The sequence below is a fragment of the Triticum aestivum genome, chromosome 2B (genome assembly GCF_018294505.1).
Source record: "Triticum aestivum cultivar Chinese Spring chromosome 2B, IWGSC CS RefSeq v2.1, whole genome shotgun sequence".
Classification (NCBI taxonomy): domain Eukaryota; kingdom Viridiplantae; phylum Streptophyta; class Magnoliopsida; order Poales; family Poaceae; genus Triticum; species Triticum aestivum.
The window spans coordinates 303,781,525-303,792,331 of NC_057798.1; positions in this window are offsets into that span (position 1 = coordinate 303,781,525).

Below are 10,807 nucleotides of genomic sequence, written 5' to 3' on the forward strand. Positions count from 1 at the left end.
ATCAGCAATTTTTAAATGAATTGCGCAAATCAGGACTTGAACTCAAGACCTTATCTCTGATACCATGTTAAGCTTCATGCACTAGCCAACACAACCAAAAGTCCGAACTGATGGAAAGGGCTAGTACAATCCACATATACTATAACAGCTGCCCCTACTGTCACTGGGAAAGGACACCGCAAGATTCAAACCCAGAGCTAAGCACTTCTACCATGGCAAGAAAGATCAATCTATTAGGCCAAACTAAACCGATAATTCGAAGAGACTTGCAAAGATATCAAATCATGCATATAAGAATTGAGAGAAGAACCAAATAATATTGATAGATAATCAAGTTCATAAATCCACAATTCATTGGATCTCGACAAACACACTACAAAAGAGTATTACATCGAATAGAGCTGCCAGAACATCAAGGAGAACTTTGTATTGAGAATCAAAAAGAGAGAAGAAGCCATCTAGCTAATAATTATGGACCTGAACATTTGTTGTAAACTACTCACGCTTCATCAGAGAGGCAATGGTGTTGATGTAGAAGCCCTCCGTGATTGAATCCACCTCCAGTAGATCGCCGGAAAAGGCCCCGAGATGGAATCTCATGGGTACAGAAGGTTGCGGTGGTGGAAATGTGGTTTTGTGGCTCCCCCTCATGTTTTTAGGGTATAAGAGTATATATAGGCGAAAGAACTAGGTCGATGGAGCTACAGGGGGCCCACAAGGGTGGGGGCGCACCTACCCCCCCCCCCCCCGGGCGCGCCCTCCTGCCTCGTGGTCTCCTCGTTACATCTCCGACTTAATCTCCAAGTCTTCTGCTTTGCTTTCGGTCCAAGAAAGACCATCGCGAAGGTTTCATTCCGTTTGGACTCCATTTGGTATTCCTTTTCTGCAAAACTATAAAATAGGCAAAAAAACAGAAACTGGCACTGGGCCTTCGGTTAATAGGTTAGTCCCAAAATCAATATAAAAGAGCATATTAAAGCCCATTAAACATCCAAAACAGATAATACAATAGCATGGAACAATAAAAATTTATAGATACGTTGGAGACGTATCACTCATGATGATATGAAGAAAGAGAATGACTCATTGCTCGCTCAACAGATCAGTACCGCTTAGGAAGAATTTGCTGCACCATGCTTAAAATACTAAGAACGTGAAAATGCAAATTCTTCACCTGAATGTTCAAATGCTTCATTTATTGCAATATCTTCAATTGTATCAATGGTATCAATCCGCTCATCCGAGGAGACCATTAGTGTTATTGACGAAAATGCATGGTTGAAGGAATTGTCTGTCATAGGCATGAACAAAAGCCTCAAAAAGCACCCAACTCTCTGTGATGTGCTCAATAAGCAGATTCTGAACAGGAACCCTAGGAAAGAGTGTATTGCTTGTGAGAGAAATCTCAATGCTGGTGGATCATATTGGAAACCTGAGCAATATCCGAAAACCACATGGGTTGCTGCAAAAGGACCTCCAGTTGACCCATCCACTTTATCTGGTTACAACTGTGATACCTCATATTCTTCAGATGAGTCATTTTGCTATAACTATAAGCTGTTCAAAAATCAAAACGGTGTGGAATTTGCTAGATTCATTGGTACTAACTATAGGAATGGTCCCCTAGTGAAGAAAATCTGGGTGCCCAAAAGCCTTCTTCAAAATATTCAAGTGAATGTCATCATGACACCACCGATGAAGAAGAAACATCCCAGGGCAAATTGTTCACATGGACCAAAGTCATCAAAAGGTCACATACCTACTTATGGTCGCGCTAATGCTTCTGTTTTGTAGGAAGACAAACAATGATCTGATGAATATGTGCATTATTCTTCGAACCTCTATGTTCCCAAATCTTTGAAGAATTTCTCTACATATTCATTTGAGTACTGTAATCCCCTTGAAGAGAAATGCATATTCTTCAATGCCTAAATTCTCCATCAATGAGGTTCGATACATTGCTTCTCAGCCACCCATTCAGATGTGGGTGGTTAAGAAGAAGAACTAATCTCTTCTACAGGGTCTGGTCTTCATAAAACAATAAATGTGTGATGATTTTGCTGAAGACCTCACAAGTGCTTATTGGGATGCAAGCTAAACTTTATGAAATGAACACTTCATTCAATGCATCCCTTATGCTTCTTACATTATTGTCTACTGATGAAATTCACTAACAAAATTGATCATCATATTCCTCACTCTAAAGTATATGGATTTGTAAGTCAGACTAATGCTTCTACAGGATGACACACCCAAAGCCACTAAATGGGTCCTGGATAGTGGATGCTGGAATCACATGACTGGTGATAGGAATCTCCTCACCGATGCTCCCCCACCCCGTCTCATTTGAAGCATATCATCAACGTTGACAAAGGCAAAAGCAAGGTATTGGGTCTAGGTAAGGTTGCTATCTCAAAGGATCGTCACATGGAAAAGGTGATGCTTGTCGAATCCCTTGGATACAACCTCATGTCTATCTCAATGCTTTGTGATCTTGATATGATTGTCATCTTTGGCAAATATAGATGCATTGTGTTATTGGATTCTGACAAATCTAAAGTATTAGAAGGCTTTAGGAGAGGTGATTTGTATGTTGTAGATTTCTCACTAGGTCCTCAGCTTGCCACATGTCTCTTGGCAAAAGCTTTAGAATGTTGGCTACGGCATCGATGACTTGGACATGCTGGCATGTTAAGAAGAAGCACATAATTGGCATCGAGGGTGGCAAATTCACCAAGGATCATTTGTGTGGTGCTTGTGAGTCTGGGAAGATGACCAGACCAAAGCACTCAACAAAGACAATCATGGCCACTACTCATCCCTTTGAATTACTTCACATGGATCTATTTGGTCCTACTCATTATGCCACACTAACCAATGCTGCATCACTCTATGATTTAGTTGATGAATATTCTCGTTACACTTCGGTGTACATCATTACCTTCAAGACTTAAGTGTAGGATGTCTTCAGATGATTCTCCAATCGGGCCATGATGAATTATGGTCTCATGATCAAGCAAATAAGAAGCGACAATAGCACCGAGTTCAAGAACACAGGTCTTGATGACGACCTTGACGAACCTGGTATCACTCATGAACTCTCTACTCCTTATAAGCCTCAGCAAAATGGAGTCGTGGAGCGCAAGAATAGGACATTCATCGAGATGGCTTGCACTATGCTTGATGAATACATGACTCCTCGTCGATGGTGGCCTGAAGCAATTGATAATGCTTGTAACATCATTAATCGGGTATATATTCACAAATTCCTCAAGAAGACCTCATATGAGCGTCTTACCGACAAGAAACCCAATGTCAGTTATTTCAAAGTTTTCAGTGCTAAATGCTAGATTAGAGATCCTCAGCACAGTTCAAAATTTGCACCGAAAGCACATGAGGACGTTATGCTTGGTTATGGTAAGGACTTGCACACCTATAGAGTCTTCAACACCTGCTACAACAAGGTTGTTGAAATAGTAGATGTGTGGTTCGATGAAACTAAAGGCTTGCAAAGAGAGCAGTTGCCTCCTGTGCTAGATGAAATGCCTCCCGAGGAATCTATTAAGCAGATAGGCACTGGCAAAATTGTGCCCAGTAAAGAAATAGCTGATGAAAAAGTGATTATTTCTCCTCATGAAGAAATTGCTCATCCTGAAGAAAATGACACTGAGGAAAATGCTCAACAACAACAAGGCTCTCGTCTAGCTCATCCACGAGTGGTGAATGAAGTGCAGATTGAGAAAATCATCAACAACATAAATGCACCAGGTCCCCTCACTCGCTCAAGAGCTTCACATCTGGCTAACTTTTGTGGGCACTATGATTTTGACTCTATCACAGAGCCCACCAAAGCTGATGAAGCATTTCTGGAGCCTAAATGGATTCAAGCCATGCAAGATCAATTGCATCAATTAGAGCTCAACAATGTGTGGGCAAGTGTCCCGATCTACGCAAGCACAATGTCATCGGTACCAAGTGGATCTACAACAGCAAACAAGACAAAATGGCCAAGTTGTGAGGAATAAGGACCGTCTTGTAGCAGAGGGCTACACACAGGTTGAGGGCATTAATTTGATGAAACATTTGCACCTGTTGCTAGGCTTGAAGCTATTCGTATATTGCTTGCATATGCTAACCATCACAATATTTTCTTATATAAAATGGATGTGAAAAGTGCACTCCTCATTGGTAAGCTTGAGGAAGAAGTATATATTGCTCAACCACCAGGTTTTGAGGACCCAAAGCATCCTCACAAAGTCTCTAGACTCAACAAGGCTGTCTATGGCCTCAAGAAAGCCCCAAGGGCTTGGTATGACACATTGAAGGAGTTAGTGAAAAAAAAGGGTTTCAAACCCAGTTCGCTTGACCCTACTCTATTCACAAAATCTTATGATGGAGATTTGTTCATATGTCAAATAGATGTTGATGATATTATCTATGGTTGCACTAACAAGCCACATAGTGACGAATTTGGTTATATGATGCGTGTAGAAAATCATATGTGTGTGATGGGGAATTGAACTTCTTCCTCGGTATTCAAATTCATCAACAATCCAATGAAATCTTCATTTCTCAGGATACATACATCAAAGATAGCCTGAAGAAATTTGGCACGCAAGACTGCAAAGGCCTCAAAATTCCAATGCCTACAAATGGCGAACTCTAAACTGATAAAAATGGTAAAGATTTCGATCAGAAGGTATATCGCTCCATCATTGGTTTGCTGCTTTACCTATGTGCATCTAGGCTAGATATTATGCTTAGCGTTTGCATGTGTGCCCGATTTCAAGCGGCACCAAAGGAATCACACCATCAGGCTGTGAAGCGAATTCTTCGATATTCAGCTCACACACCAACGCTTGGATTATGGTATCCCAAGGGCTCGTCTTCTGATCTAGCTAGATTTTCTGATTCTGATTATGTTGGAGATCTGGTGGATCGCATGTAAACATCAGGCACATGCACTTCCTTGGACGATCTCGTATCTTTTTGTCCTCAAAGAAGCAGAACAATGTCTTAGTTTGCATAGCAAAAGCTAAGTACACTGTTGTTGGTTGCTACTTGTAAACTGCATTGGGTGTTCCTCGAAGAGTAGATGCATCATAGTAGAGATAAGTATTTCCCTCGGTGAGAACCAAGGTTATCAAACCAATAGGAGAACCAAGCAAACTCTCATCATCAGCACCTGCGCACACAAAAGCAAATACTTGCACCCAACAGGGGCAAGAGGGTTTTCAATCCCCTTGAACTCGTTACTTGCAAGGATCAAATCTTGATAGGCAGATAGATACATTGCAAAACACAATAAAAGTAAATAAATTGTAGCAAAGTATTTTTAGTTTTATAACATGGTTTTAGTTTTATAACATGGTAGAAGTAGACCCGGGGGCCATAATTTTCACAAGAGGCTTCTATCCCGAACACATAGCATATGGCGGGTAAAAAAATTACTATTGGATAATTGATAGAAAAGTGCATAGTTATAACGTTATTCATGGCAATGATCACACACATAGGCATCATGTTTGTGACAAGTAGACTGACTCTTGCTGATAGCAAGATAGTTTGTAATGAGCAAGTAACGGTAATGGTAAGAAAAGTGCAGCAAGGTAACCCAATCCTTTTGAGGCAAAGGACAGGCCAAAATGGTCTCTATGATAAGCAAAGCGTTCAAGAGGGTGCACGGGAATTTCATCTAGTCATTTTCATCATGTTGGTTTGATTTGTGTTCGCTACTTTGATAATTTGATATGTGGGTGGACCAGTGCTTAGGTGTTGTTCTTACTTGAACAAACCTCCTACTTATAATTAACTCCCTCGCAGGAATCCGCAACTACGTACCACTACTGGAATCAGGAACTTTGTCATTAGCCTGTTCTTCGTCGTCAGCTAGCTGATGGCAAAGAGGGTCTTTGCCATCAGCTTGAAGAAAATGACAGCAAAGAATTTGTTTGTCGTCCGCCTAATCATTGCCGTCAGCTAGCTGATGGCATAGAACCTTTGCCGTACACTAGCGGGCGGCAAAGAGGCAGGGTGGGCCACTGGTGAGAGCCACCTAACGGCCACTTTCTTTGCCGTCCGCTAGCTGATGGCAAAGAATCTTTGCCGTACGCTAGCAGATGAAAAAGAAAGTGGCCAAACTAACTTCCGTTAGCTAGGCTCTTTGCCATGTACTAGCGGATGGCAAAGAGATGTGCCCTATCTAACAAAACGCCCTCGCCCAACCCCTCTCTCTCCACCTCTCTCTCCCTCCCCTCATCCCAACCCCGTGTTGCCGCCCCATCCCGGCCGCCCCGCCTCGACGTCCTGGCCCGCATCGCCGCCTTGGCCACCCTGCCCCGCCGAGCCGCGCCGCTCCGCACCACGGCGCCGCTCCGGCCGCCCCGGCCCGCCTCGCCGGCCCGGGCTACCCCGCCCCGTCCGCACCGGCCCAGGCTGCCTCGCCACCCCGGCCACCCTGCCATGCCGCCCCGCCCCGCCTCGGCCGCCCCGCCCCTCCGCGTCGGCCCACTCCACCGCCCCGCCTCGCCGCCCCGGCCACTCCATGGCGAGATTTTTTTTCTATTTATTTAGATTTAGTTTAATTAGGTTTAGTTTAATTTAGTTTAGGTTTTCTTTAGTTTAGTTAGTTTAGTTTAGATTTAGTTTAGTTTAGGTTAGGTTAAGTTTCTAGTTTAGTTTAGGTTTAGTTTACTTAGTTTAGTTTAGGTTTAGTCTAGTTAGTTTAGTGTAGGTTTATATTAGTTTAGTTTAGGTTAAGTTTCTGCTTTATTTTGAACATGTGAAATTTGTTGTTATTTTTTAGTTAAAGCATTTATTCCCGCATCAACGTCGATGATGCCTATCCCGCATCCTCGTCATCGACTCGGCGGAGGAGGCCTGCTCGTTCAAAGGGGTCATGTCCGAGACTGGGCTCCGCCAGGCTGGTACTGGGAGGTTCTACCTTCCGGGGGGGCACAGCTTGGTGAGGAGCCAGCCCGTCGTTGACCCGGACCTTGTTCGGTGACGGTCGCGTGGGACAGTGATGTTGCCGAGGCTTTCGGACACCGCGGAGGTGGTACGTCACAGTGTCTACGAGGAGAACGAGCACGTCCATCGCTACATGGTTGCGTTGGAGGGCAGGTTCGACAATACCTGGCAGGTTCTTCGGGGATCTCACTGGAGCTATAATCCTGTGATGGTTCCTTCTCTTTGGGTGTCCATAAGTTCAGGAAAGACAAGGAGAACTTCATCAAAGGTAGAGTTATGAAAGACTCTGCACCACCTCCGTTGACAAGCCAAGAGATACTGGATCAGTTAAATGCTCTCGAGCCTGATCCAGAGCACCCATGGTATTTCAAGGGGTATAATTCGCAACACGCCTGGACTCACAAGACATACTTGTGGGATCCGCCTTACTTCAAAGACCTCGTTTGCCCACAAAACATCGACCTAGCTTAGCTCTAAAATGACCTACACTTAGCATTTTTACCTAGCTTAGCTCTAAAATGACCTACACTTAGCATTTTTACCTAGCTTAGCAATAAAATGGCATTTTTACCTGCCTTAGTTAGAAGAAGAAGAAGAAGAAGAAGATTTTTTTTCTTCTCTTTCTTTTTCTCATCCTCATATCTTCTTCTTCTTCTTCTTCTTCCTTTTCTTCCTTTTCTTCCTCTTCTTCTTCTTTTTCTAGCTAGTCTTCTTCTGCTTCTTCTTCTTCTAATTTGCTTCTTTCCCAATTTTCTGATTTGCTTTAGATGAGGAAGTTTGCGTTGATGGAGTCTACTCTTCTCTTTATGCTTCCTTCTTGTTTTGATTTGCTTTAGATGAGGAAGCTTGCTACCTATATATGTATGTATGGATGAAACCATTGTATGCTTGTTGTTGGATATGTTGGCTATGTATATGTGTTGGATGAAACCATTTGCTATGTATATGGATGATCATATTCGTATGCCATTGATATGATTTGGTATGTATATGTGTTGGTATGCTTGTCGAAAGTATTTTCATATGTGTGTATATATATATATGTGAAATTCTGTCACATTGAATGAATTCAAGAAAAAACAGAAAAAACAGGGGCTATATAGGCTCTTTGCCGTCTGCTGGGAGACGGCAAAGAGCTTTGCCATCAGCCAGCAAACAGCAAACATGCCACATGTCAGCTACATGTGCAACCTGGGGCAGTAGGCTGGCTATTTGGTACCTTCATCGTCAGCCGGCTGATGGCAAAGAACGTTGAATATTTGCCGTCAGCCAGCTGACGGCAAAGCTACCAAATAGGCCAGCCCCCCAGGTGTTGCCACTTGGCATGTTATGCCGTCAGCTGGCAGACGACAAACTATCAATGTTCTTTGTCGTCCACTGGAAAATGGCAAATATGCAAAGGTCTTTGTCGTCCGCCAGCAGACGGCAAAGCATGCCGTTAACTCTTTAACGGACCTAAGCTGACATGTGTGCTGTCCAGGCTCTTTGCCGTCGGCTGGCAGACGGCAAAGACCTTTGCATCTTTGCCGGCTGCTAGCAGACGGCAAATAAGCCTTTGTCGTAGCCTGTTCAACCGGACGTGTTGCTGTTGTTGGCTGATGGCAAAGGTCTTTCCCGTCCGCCATGCCTGCCTTTGTCGTCAGCCATGGTGGACGGCAAAGTTCCTGATTCCTGTAGTATTAAGAATAAATCTAGCCATAGCATTAAACTTTTGGATCCAAATCAGTCCCTTACGGAATAGCGCATAAACTAGGGTTTAAGCTTCTGTCACTCTCGCAACCCATCATCTAATAACTACTCCGCAGTGCATTCCCTTAGGCCCAAATATGGTGAAGTGTCATGTGGTCGATGTTCACATGATAATACTAAGGGAATCACAACATACATACCATCAAAATATCGAACACATATCAAGTTCACATGATTACTTGCAACAAGATTTCTCCCATGACCTCAAGAACAAAAGTAACTACTCACAAATCATAATTATGCTCAAGATAAGAGGGGTATTAAATAGCATAATGGATCTGAACATATAATCTTCCACCAAATAAACCATATAGTAATCAACTACAAGATGTAATCAAGACTACTAGTCACCCACAAGCACCAATCTATACTTCCGGTACAAAGATTAAACTTAAGAGATGAACTAGGGTTTGAGAGGAGATGGTGTTGTTGAAGATGTTTATGGAGATTTCCCTCCCCAAGATGTGAGAGTTGTTGGTGATGATGATGATGATGATTTCCCCCTCCACGAGGGAAGTTTCCCCGGCGGAATCGCTCCGCCGGAGGGTAAAAGTGCTCCTGCCCAAGTTTTGCCTCGAGACAGCGGAACTTCGTCTGGAAGTCCTCTCGTTATTTTTTTTCTAGGTCAAAATGACTTATATACCAGAAGAGGGGTACCCGAGGTGTGCCGAGGAGAGCACAACCCACCAGGGCATGCCTGGGCTCCATGGCGCGTCCAGGTGGGTTGTGCTCACCTGGTGGGGCCCCTCTGGTAGTTATTTTCTCCAATAATTCTTATTTATTGCATAAAAATTCTTCATGAAGTTCTAGATCATTTGGAGTTGTGCATAATACATAGCCTGATGTAGCTTTTTCAGGTCCAGATTTCCAACTGCTGGAATTCTCCCTCTTTGTGTGAACCTTGCATACTATGAGAGAAAAGGCAGTAGAATTACTCCAAAAAGCATTATTATGCATTAAAACATTATACATAAAAGTAGGAAAACATGATGAAAAATGGATGTATCACCTGCCTGCATCTACTACTATTACTCCACCAATCGACCACTATTCAGCATGCATCTATGGTATTAAGTTCATGACAAATAGACTAACGCTTTAAGAAAGATGATATGATGTAGACAAAGTAAACCCAATCAATATGAATAAACCCTATCATTTTATCCTTAATTGAAACAATACAATACGTGACTCACTACCGCTTCTGTCATGAGGTGAGGACATCGCAAGATTGAACCCACTACAAAGCACCTCTCACACTGAAGATAAATCAATCTAGTTGGCCAAACCAAACGGATAGATCGGAGAGAAATACAAAGCTATCTTAATTATGCATAAGAGTTTAGAAAAGACTCAATTACTTTCAATGAATAATCTGATCATAAACTCATAATCCATCGGATCCCAGCAAACACACTACAAAAGAAGACTACATCAGATAGAACTCCAAGAAGATCGAGGAGAACTTTGTATTGGAGATCAAAGAGAGAGAATAAGCCATCTAGTTGCTAGCTATGGACCCATAGATTTGTGGTAAACTACTCATGCATTATTGGAAGGCAACAACGACGATGTAGAAGGCCTCGGTGATCGATTCCCCCTCCGCCAGAGTACCCAAAAAGGCCTACAGATGGGATCGCGGAAGAACAGAAGGTTGCGGCGGTGGAAAAAGTGTTTCAGGTGGTTCTCTGGGGGTTTCCCAATATTAGAGAATTTATAGAAGTGAAATTAGGTCAGACGGAGCCACATGGGTCCCACAAGGTAACAAGGTGAACTATTGCCTTGCAGTCTCCTCATTTGTCTTTGGTCTCCTCCCAAAGCTTCTAGGGTCTCTTATGTCTAGAAAAAATTGTCAAAAAGTTTCATAGCGTTTGGACTCCGTTTGGTACTGATTTTTTGGCACTAGGTTAATAGGTTAGTTCCCAAAAATGATATAAAATAGCATAAAAATGCATGTAATGCATCCAAGATTGATAATATAATAGCTTGAAACAATAAAAAAATATAGATACATCGGAGCGTATCAGCATCCCAAGCTTAACTCCTGCTCGTCCTCGAGTAGGTAAATGATAAAAATAGAATTTTTGAT